Source organism: Silurus aristotelis, assembly GCF_946808225.1.
Source record: "Silurus aristotelis genome assembly, chromosome: 4".
NCBI classification, from domain to species: Eukaryota; Metazoa; Chordata; class Actinopteri; order Siluriformes; family Siluridae; genus Silurus; species Silurus aristotelis.
The window spans coordinates 32,273,253-32,284,400 of NC_139577.1; positions in this window are offsets into that span (position 1 = coordinate 32,273,253).

Below are 11,148 nucleotides of genomic sequence, written 5' to 3' on the forward strand. Positions count from 1 at the left end.
CTTGCATCATATTTGGCTTTATCCACCAAACAGTACATTTGTTAACACTTTAATAGCACCCTTGTAGTGAATGAGCACAAATCTCCACAAGCACACTCCAAAATCTAGTGGAACAACATCTCTGTAGAGGTTATTATAACAGCATATTGGAACTAAATGTGAAATGAGATGTTCAGCACACAATCCTATGGTCAGGTGTCCACAAACATTTGTCCATATAGTGTATATATATATATATTATTTAAATAAGTAAATGTAATAAAAAATGTGTTTTTCTTCAAACTAGACAGACAGCTGAAACTCACACACACGGGAGCAGCAGCGCAAACACACCGAGGTCCAGCGCATTTTCAAGCTGTAAATGTTGCATTTGAAGCCTCAATGCCTCCAGTTTGTTTTCAGAAGCTAAATCTGGCATATCATGTGGCTGGCTGCTTCTCCTAGAGTCTCAGAAAGTGGCGCACACACACACACACACACACACACACACACACACACACACACACACACACACACACACACACACACACACACACACACACATATTGGCAGGCATTGGCATAAATTCTTTCATGAAGCAACCTCAGGCATAGAGATGACTGCAAACATATTGGCAACAGGTATAAGGATAATGTTATTTGTACATAAGATTATGAGATTAAATTCAGGTTCAGGAACCAGGGTTAGGTTTCTAAAATAGCAGCGTTGGCATAGAGGCTTTCATGTTTTGTCCTGGTACCGGTACTGGTACTGGTACCGCTGCCAACGAGGTAATTTTATCAGCTTAGTTCTTACCTGTCATATTAGATATTCATGTCTGAAAAATTAATAAATGTCCCAGAAGAAACCTTACAGTATACTAACATTTGGACAATCCAAATAAAATTTATGGCTAAAAATATCAATTTAATGTGTAAAATAAAGCACATATTAATATTAAAATTGGTTAACAGGTGCACATCAATACCTAGCTTCCACCCGCACTGGACCCTATGCAGTTCGCGTATCGTCCAAACAGTTCCACTGATGACGCCATCGACACGACCCTCCATCTGTCCCTCACCCACCTGGACAACCAGGACACTTACGTACGAATGCTGTTTATAGACTTCACTTCATCATTTAACAGAATCATCCCTCATCACCTGATTGAGAAGTTGAGCCAACTTGGTCTGAACATCTCCCTCTGCAACTGGATCGTGGACTTCCTGATTGGGAGACCTTAGTCAGTTCAGATCGGGAACAGCATCTCCAGCACCAACACACTGAGCACTGGGGCCCCTCAGGGGTGTGTGCTAAGCCCACTGCTGTTCACTCTGCATAAGACAACGAGCAAATTGACACTGACAGCTGTATGAGCATGAAATTTGAACCTTTGGACGAAACTTTTGAACAATATAGATGAGGAAGTGACAGTTTCTTTTTCCACTGCACTCTTAAGATGGAGAAAAAGTAAGACCTTCATTTGCACCATTGTCTGAAGGTAGTTAAACAGCATTGTATTGAAAATCTAACAAGGAAAGAAAATGTAATTACATGAAAGACAAAGATATATAGTGAATTTTCTTTAAAATGGGCTGAACCTTTAGATCTTGAGGATAATCAGTGATATTGTACATTGGTGCTGGGCTTTTTTTTGTCTTTAAGAGAGGCGTAACAGAAAGAACGATTGCATTGTCATCGTTCTATTGATTAAACAATGGGCAATATTTGTATAATTAACAAACAAAATACAGAAATTAAACACAGGAATCATATTATGAGCTATACATAAAACAAACACACATTTATGTATTAGAATTGTTTATTTCCAGTTCTAGTGCTTCATCCAGTTACTGAATCTTTAATATAATGATGGAAGAAGGTGGAGGGAGATTGTTTTGTTTTGGGTTTTTTTGCCATGATCATCATCTTTGCCACTATTTTATTTTTTCAATCATTTGTACCAGAGATTCCGGACAAGACTCAAGAACAAACCTCGCTGCATTACAGATTGTTCATGCATAAAAGATTTGATTTCATAGGTTTGGAAAGTGAGACTGAAAGTGAATATGCAAACAAATTATACTGATTGGCCACAAGACTGAAAACCACTGAAGCAAATGAGTGATTATTTTGTTACAATGGAAGCTGTCAATCTAAATGAATTGGTGAAAACAGTCATCTTGTGATGAGTAGACGATGAGCAAAACATCTCCAAAAGTTCAGGTTTTGTGGGGACCTTTTCAAGGATGCTGTAGTTCGTACAAAATCAGTCCAAGAAAGTATAAACAGTGAACCGTTGATCAGATTATAACACTGCCTCAAAATTCCCCAGATCTCAATTCAGTCCATGAGCTGGACAAACAAGACAGATCCATTAAGGCCCCACCTCACAACAGGTCTTAAAGAATCTTCTTGACAAATTAAAGCTGTTCTGGTAGCATGGGGTGACCTTCACAATGTCAGACAGGTGGTTTAATGTGTTACGGCCTAACGTTTTTTTGTGTGTTTGGTGTTTTGTTTTTATTTGTATTGATTCGGATCTGATATGGTGCTAACTGCTGGCGTGAAGATTTTAGACTTTTTAAAGCGTATAATGCGTGCACCTTGCATTTGTCGAATGTTCTGTTGACCGGTGTCTGATTTGTCTATTATGTTCAACTGCTTATTGCTTAAAGTGGGTAAATCAAATAGTTTCATCTGTTGCCTGCCGCAGAAGCTGATTCGTGGTGCCTTTAAAAAAAACGGTCAAACTGCCAGGTTTGTCTCAGGTGTCCTTCTATGTTACTTTCCCCATTCTTTAATGAGTCTTTTTAAAAGTGGTGCTTTGTAACATAATGTTATTTTATGTAGGAGGTGGTAGTTGATTGGTTAAGATGTTAGACTACTGATTAGAAGGTTGTAAGTTCCAACCCCAGCACCACCAAACTTCTTCTGCTGGACTTTTGAGCAAGGCCCTTAACACTCAACTGCTTTGTTGGATATATGTAATGTAATATTAGGATAATTATAAGTCACTTATAATTATAAAACTGTGTTTCAACTCAGCAGCGCCCTCTGCTGTTTATTTATAGTAAATTATTTGTCTTTTAAAGATAGAAATATAGTTTGCACATTGATTGTAGTACTGTAATTTTACATACAAGCAGGACAACATTATCTACAACCAATAAGTGTATTTTAAGCATAAACAATGGTGCTTAAAACCAAGCGTTTTATAACGAGTGTAATATATTGGGTTTGATATTAGGGGTAAAAAGCTCCAATCTAGTTTCCACATGAACAGCGTAAAGATCCATGAAGTTACTGATCAACTCAAGAACTTTGGGGATGGATTTGAACTGTAATTAATATGAACAGTCTACTAATGTGCTTCAGGAACCTGCAAGAAACTGCAATGTTACATCATACAACAACTTGATATGATTGTGTGATGGTCAGGGTTGCACATACTTTAGGGCATATAGTGGCATGAGAAATTAATGTTAAAATAGATGTGAGTGAACCATTTATGTTTGATGAAATGACCATGAAAAATATAGCAATTTTGTATGACATCATATAAAAGGGTGTGGTCAGTATTCATGAGGTTATAATGGAATCTTTAAACCAACTTTAAACTGTTTATAATACATTTCAAACAGAAAACCAGTATGAATGGTTAATATCGGTGAAAACTTTCAAGGGCTGGAAATAGTACAATATATTTATTGTGAAATTTAATTTACATTCTAGAAACACTTTTGCTCAGTGCCAGTCAACCAGATGGAAACGAGACACCAGCATGGTCCTTTTTTCCAAACAAGGTGATATTACTGTGTGAAGATTTACTTTGGCTAAACAAATCTATAAATGTACAAATGTTTCAATTGATTTTCCTAGAAATTCTCCTTAATTATGAATTTACACAGATAGAGACAGAGATGTGCTTCACTAGTTGAAGATTTCTTTATGACCTTGTGATCCAGATGTTCATCCCAGAGTGCTTCAATAGGATTAAGGTGCAGTGTCTGGGCAGGTCGTTCCATCGAAATAACGTACACTACAGCTCATTGTCTTGTCTGATGGTGACGTTTGTTCTGAGTTGCAGTCCAGACGGAATCTCACAGTATTGAGGTATTGAATGGGAGCCATGTTGGTTCAGGATTTCTAAGTCCTCAACCTTCCCTGCTCTAAAACAACCCTAAACCAGTAAACATCCACCGCCATGTAAATGATTTCAATTAATCAGCAGTCAATTATTGCAAGTAAATTATCTCAAGAGAAAAGCTATTTACGATTTAACCATAATCCAAGACTTTAGCTGGTGTGATCTGTGCGTCACGTGATACAAATCCATAATCTATCAATTTATTATTATCAATATTATTAATACCTTAAATACTTGACAAATAGATATGATATTCTAACAACAAATAGTAGTGTGTGAACAGGTTTTTTTTGTGTGTGTGTGTGTGTGTGTGTGTGTGTGTGTGTGTGTGTGTGTGTGTAGTTACTGGTATTACTGGTATAATTGCACTGTACTTTTCAGCTATATCCTTTTTGCTTTTATGGAAGAATTTACAGAAAAAAAAAAAGATTTTTATGACTCATCAGGGTTCCCGTTTCTCAAAGTGGGTAAAGCCTTACATTACATTTGTTTATTTGTTTTGTTTATTGATATGAGACCTATTAATAAATGTATTAATATGATTATTATGAATATAATTTTTGTTGTTGTCACTATTATTATTGCAATTAAACATATTTGTCTTTAAACATTGTCTTTATTTTTTCAGATTAAATGCAAAAGATTTTATTTGAAAAAAAATTATTTAATTCAATTACATATGATTTTTTTGTCTCAGAAGAAATATACACAAGAAAGACATTTTATCAAATAAAAAAAATAAATAAAAATAAATGGTAAAATTAACCAGTTAAAAAATGACCTTAATGAAGTTTAACCTGTTGATAATTATATATATATATATATATATATATATATATATATATATATATATATATATATATATATATATATATATATATATATATATGTTTCTTTTCACTGCTGAAATTTTTAAAAGGGCTGAGACTTCCTGAGAAACCCAGAGCCTCAGTTTCTCAACATTGTCCTTAAAATGTAATAGAAGTTTGGAAAAAAAAAAACAATTATTGATTACATGATTACCTCTATTCAACACAAGATGGCGCTGTTAGGAAGGGATCACTGGGTTCAAACAGACTCAGGCAACAGAGGCTGTAATTAGGATTGCATAATCTGCACATACAGTTATAGTATTTTAATTGAATGGCATTTGCAGATGGATGTCAGGGGGTGTTGAAAGCAGTGTGCAGCGAATGTTAAATTCATCTCAACGTTAATATTTCAGATCAATAGAATGTCCGGTCCACAAGTGGAAATGTTTAAGTTGTTATTAAGTCTTTTATTTATGGCAAAACAATGCTATGTGTGAGGGTAAAAGTTTGGGCCTCGGGCGCATAGAAACCCACCATGAATCACTGCACTAAATCTGAATGAACGCGTTTCCACGGCGACAGCCGTCACAAAGTGGCCTCTTGAGTTTCATTCTCGTCTGTTTTTCGCTGACAGACGAGGCCAAAACACAGCTGCGGTATTTGGGTGTGCTTGAGAGCACCATAAGCTCTCTTGGCTGTTATAGGCCTCTCAGACGAGTCACTCTGTAAAGACGAGACAGACTAAACTATGGCACATTAGCTTGACGCTGCAGAGAAACAAGAAGTCAATGTTTGCGAGCTCCTGATTTACGAGGTAGAGCACCATCTGTGACTGAAGGTGAGCTACAGGTTCGGTTTTAAAGGAGCTTCGATGTGATGGCGGCTACATTCCCACCGGTTGTGCGCTATCAGCAAAGCCCCCCCCCCCCCCCCCCCATGTGCTTAAGCAGTGCTGAATCACATCAGCTCAGACAGAGGCTCTCTGATGATAGCGTAATCTCACTGCGCAACCAGAGAACCTGTCACCGAACGCTTTCTTCCCTGTCGAGCTTCTGGGAGATTTTTATTCTTGCATGGAGCAGCATGGATTATCCACGAGGTGTCTTTTGTCAGGATGATGGTGTTAGTTACCAGATCTAGTGTGCTCATATACTTAACACCTGACTGTTTCACTCTTTGTGTTCTGTCCTGCTCTTTGATTTATGGTGCTTCCTGGATATTTATGGATATCTGCATGAATATCTGGTGAATATAATCACCATTTTAGTATGGTATAATCCACAGTAACTTATAAATCATGTCCTATTATTTTATTAAATACAAATTGAAGATTATTTAACATTGTAAATCATGTTTCCACAATTCTTTCTTTTCGGTGAGACTTTATTGTTTGTTTGTTTGTTTGTTTGTTTGTTTGTTTGATTGTTTTACCTGGGGGTGATTAGGGCTGTAACAAAAATGACATGGGTGCACCAGAACCACCAGGATTAGTGTAGAGATTTTATTATTTTTGTAATTATGATTGTATTCATTATGCATCCTGATGCAGGATTAGTTTATTGTTTTTGTTATGCATCGTACACCCAAATATTTAGCTTATTAAAAAAGCATAATCATTTCATATAAATTGCTATTGAAATCTAAATGTTCACATTGTGTTAAATGTATTACTCTGTTGTTTTGCGGGTGAATCAAACAAATAATTAGGCGACGTTAATAATTAAATTCAGTTGAATTCATTTCAAGTTTATTTCTATAGCGCTTTTCACAATGGACAGTCACAGTGAACTGAAGGAAATGATATTTTGAAAAACTTTATTATTAAATTCAGATGATTAAAGACGAATACAGAGATGTGAGTACAATTATATATTCATAATATGTCTCTGGCTTTGTTCAGACGGCGGTGATCCTTTTCTATTTTTTCCTTTTTTTTTTTTTTTTTTACAAATAAAACCTACAAATAAGGATAATTATAAATTTGTATATAACAATTATATATACATTTTACTTTTAATATTAATACAATTTCAATTGCAACTATTTCTATTTATGTATTAAATGTATTATAATTTTTTTTTTTAGAAGCAACAATCCAAAGATTTTTCTGGATCTGGATCGATTCTAGATCTTTATCTTCCATTCTAAACACTGCATCTGCGTGAAAGAGTGACGGCTTGAGGCTTCTTTCAGTCAGATACTGGGAACTGATAAATACTCACACGTCTGGAATCTTAAAATGTTGCTTATCAGCTTTTGAGGTAAATAAAGTGTGTGTGTGTGTGTGTGTGTGTGTGTGTATGTGTGTGTGTGTGTGTGTGTGTGTGTGTGTGTGTGTGTGTGTGTGTGTGTGTGGTGAGGGTAGAAAATAACCCAGACATGACGTTTACTTTTTAAAAAATATATATATTTATTTATTTTATTTATATAATTTTATATTTATTTAAGTATTCATTTATTATTCTTTTTGAAGAGAAGAATAATTTAATCATGAAGTTTTGCAAAACAATGAAGAACAAAAGCCACATTACTGATTCTGAGATTATTTATTATTTGTAAAAAAAAAAATAAAAAATGAAAAAAAATAAATAAATCTATTTGAACGATTGTAGTAACAACAATGAAAAAAGTAAAGGAGGTTTGAATGCTTTCCGAATACACTGCATACGCCTCATTACTGAGTTTAAAAAAGTGAAAAAAAAAAACAACCCAAAATAAACAATGAATAATAATAAATACTAGAGTCAGTCTGGGGTATATATGAGTTATTTATGTGTTTAAAACAATCTTTTTCATTATGATTATGATTATTATGATTATTATTATTATTATTATTATTATTATTATTATTAGTGTAAGACATTTTAATATTCACCACATTAATAGCTATAAGATGTTATTTCACGTAACAGCTGTGTTTCTCTTCACTGCTGAAATGGTTGGGACGTTCTTTGGAAAACCTTCTACATTTTTTAACATGGTCATGTAAATGAAAAAGTCTAACGAAAAATATGAAAATCGAAAAACAATACAAATACCAGCATGTAACGCTATGAAATCGTGTACAGCTTCCTACATGTAACAGCCCTGACTGAATTTTGAAAGGAAATTATATAATTTAACCATCAAACCCGAGAAAGCGCTCCCACACAGGACAGCACGTTTCAGTCAGCCAACTCTGGGATCAAGAGAGCCATATTTTTTACTTAATGACATCAGTGAGGCTGAGACTGGAGTCTGGATGAAGACGAATCTTCTTTGAATAGTAGCATGTCCTTCATTGCTATTCCAGTTATTAATATCAGAGGAGTGATCCGTGCAGCCGGGTGATGGCTACACATTTTCAAAACAGCTCATACTTTAGCTCATCCCTCTTCTTTTTCTCTCTATATGCAGGAGTGATGATGATTTGCTTCCAAAATAACACTCTTTCCTTTCCTTTTGACCTTAATTCATATTTCAATGTTTCCATGCAAGCTTACATTTACATCAATGGTGTTTCGAAGATGCTCCTCTATCCAGTACACTCTCAAAGACGAAGGTCTTTAGACGTCGTTTGAAGACGTTCATTCCAACACCATGGTTCTAGGACAGAGAAGAGTCTGGAAGCATGTCGTCCTTGTACACTGAGAGATGGTGGGACCAGTAGAAAATTGGTTGAGGATTAGAGAAATGGTGGTGAAGTGTGACGTGAGATAACTGCTGTGAGGATGAATAGTATTGGTCCTTGTAATAACCTGTAGGAGAGCATCAATGTTTTAAATCTGATGCAGCAGTTACAGAAGGCCAAGACTGGGAGAACTTGCAAGGAAGGTTGAAAACAAGCTGTGCAGCTGATCTCTGGATTCGTACAGAGGTCAAATGTTGTTCTTGAGCTGACGAGGGACTGTGTTTTCCTTATGTTGTGGGAGGTGGTGGCTTAGTGGTGAAGGCATTGAACTTTGGATTCAATAGTTCTAATCTTAGTCACACCAAGCTGACATTACTGGGCCCCTAAGCAAGGCCCTTGACCCCATAACTGCTCAATTGTATGAATGAGATAAATTCATGTGGCTCTGGATTATGGCATCTGACAAATTCTGTATAGGAGAAATCATAAACATGTTAGGTAAAGGTGCTTTTTACTTGTCACATGTACAATACAGCAGTGCAATTCTTTCTTTGCATGTTAGGAAGCTGGGGTCAGAGATAACTCACCACTTCTAGAGCACGAAGTTTTAAGGGCCTTGCTCAAGGGCCCAGAGTGGCACGTTGACAATACTGGGCTTGAACCCCCCCAAACTTCCTTAATCGGTTACCCAGAGCCTTAAACACTAAGCTACCACATTTTATTAACATTAGATTAATATTTATCAATGAAGTCATTAATGGGTGGGTGGTGGCTTAGTGGTTATGGCATTGGACTTTGTATCTGAAGTTCGTGTGATCAAATCCCAGCCACACCAAGCTGCCACCCCTGGGCCCCTGAGCAAGGCCCTTAACCCCATACCTGCTTAATTGTATGAATTAGATAAATATAAGTAGCTCTGGAAAAGGGTTTCCGCCCAAATGCCATAAATGTAAATGCACTTAGTTTGACGAAAGCTACAACTTCTTGCATCTCTCCATAATTTTTTTCATACAAACACAATAATCTTTCTTCGAGCTACAGAATTGCACAAAACATTTAATATATATATATATATATATATATATATATATATATATATCGAGAAAATGCTAACATTTTAACAGAATGTTTATATTTACACACATAAAAACAAGTGTAAAAATGTATTACTTCACAGATTGTCTCAGGTTTGTTGCCATGCAGTTTTTGAATCAACTTGTCTAGAACGTTGTTTCCAAGCTTGTTTTCCAAACCCGATACAATCCTTCTGTTTCTGCAGGAAAAATCCCAGACAGCCCTAATGATGTTTTTAATCATAAACATGCTCTATTACTTAATAAGGTCCATTATGCAACAAAATACAATGATTTCTCTGTACGATTATTCAAGCTGATAATAATTATAATAATAATAATAATAATAATAACGATGTTTTGAAATAAACGTTTCGGATTGTATGGATTGTAAATACAAGAGCGCGTATTATAATTGCAAACTACTGCTTTGGTACGGACATGATCTCCTCCGTCTTCTCTTTTTTCCTTAATGCGTAAAAAACTGGCTTTACACGTTCCTGGACGTTTTCAGCCAGGAGTTTCTCACATGTTGTTATTTTTATCTGTCTTGTAATGGGCTTTGGCAGGCCAACGTAAAGTTTACTTTCTAATTTTGTCTGCTCTTGGGGTTGCTTGGCATGGGGCATGCGTTGATGCGCCGTGTGTAGAACACCCCATCATCATCATCATCATCATCATCGCGCTTGGCTGGAAAACAATGATTTTACAACATCTAGCCCTGAAATTGTTCCCATTTACAAAAACGCTAATACGGCTGTGTTGTTAATCTGCATTACTGACGCCACACCATGTTGTGTAATGCAATATTTAAATTGGAACGATTGTCCGCCGGCCAGGCCGACCATATCGACCACCCTTGCCAACATCTAAACAAGGTGCGGCGTTTCTCTCTGAACATGATCAAAACCACTCTGTGGAAAGTTATCAAAGCACTGGGGTGTGGTGGACCTCAATAAGCTGCCTGCAGCCAGCCCACCCATGAGAGGCCCTAGCGTTGCCAGAGCCTTTCGTGCAACCAATAAACATGAGGTCACGGAGTCCGAAATCAATCTGACACCAACTTCCGGAGTCAAAACGTACCTGAAAAGCAGAACGCAGCTTCGGAAGAGTCCATTTAAAGTTCTTCTCATATCCATGATTAATAATAATTGGCAGACCTGGACCATTCCTGCGCCAAAAAACCTTTTGTCATTCCCAAATTTATTTCAGCATATTTCTGCTCTCTGGATTTGATTTTAAATTGAATGTTGACAAGTAAATTTTAGATACAATTTTTTTTTTTCAGTGATTATAACGATTCATTTTTATTACATTACTGCTGGTCAAGTGGCTGTAAAAAGGTTTCTGTGAAAAGAAAACTCTTTCCCTTCTATCTATCTATCTATCTATCTATCTATCTATCTATCTATCTATCTATCTATCTATCTATCTATCTATCTATCTATCTATCTATCTATCTATCTATCTATCTATCTATATCTATCTATCTATCTATCTATCTATCTATTCTTTGAATCT